Genomic DNA, 678 nt, shown 5'->3' on the forward strand with positions numbered 1-678 from the left:
TGGGGGGCAGAGTAATCACAGTGTGGGGGGGCAGAGTAATCACAGTGTGGGGGGGGCAGAGTAATCACAGTGCGGGGGGGCAGAGTAATCACAGTGCGGGGGGGCAGAGTAATCACAGTGTGGGGGGGGCAGAGTAATCACAGTGTGGGGGGGCAGAGTAATCACAGTGTGGGGGGGCCGAGTAATCACAGTGCGGGGGGGCAGAGCAATCACCGTTGTAGGGGCAGAGTAATCACAGTGTGTGTTGGGGGGGGCAGAGTAATCACAGTGTGGGGGGGCAGAGTAATCACAGTGCGGGGGGGGCAGAGTAATCACAGTGTGGGGGGGCAGAGTAATCACAGTGTGGGGGGGCAGAGTAATCACAGTGTGGGGGGGCAGAGTAATCACAGTGTGGGGGGGCACAGTAATCACAGTATGAGGGGGCAGAGTAATCACTGTGTGTGGGGGGGGGCAGAGTAATCAGTGCGGGCGGGCAGAGTAATCACAGTGTGGGGGGGCAGAGTAATCACAGTGTGGGGGGGCAGAGTAATCACAGTGTTGGGGGGCAGAGTAATCACAGTGTGGGGGGCAGAGTAATCACAGTGTGGGGGGGCAGAGTAATTACAGTGTGAGGGGGCAGAGTAATCACTGTGTGTGGGGGGGGCAGAGTAATCACAGTGCGGGCGGGGCAGAGTAATC

The sequence above is a fragment of the Scyliorhinus torazame genome, chromosome 24 (genome assembly GCF_047496885.1).
Source record: "Scyliorhinus torazame isolate Kashiwa2021f chromosome 24, sScyTor2.1, whole genome shotgun sequence".
NCBI lineage: Eukaryota > Metazoa > Chordata > Chondrichthyes > Carcharhiniformes > Scyliorhinidae > Scyliorhinus > Scyliorhinus torazame.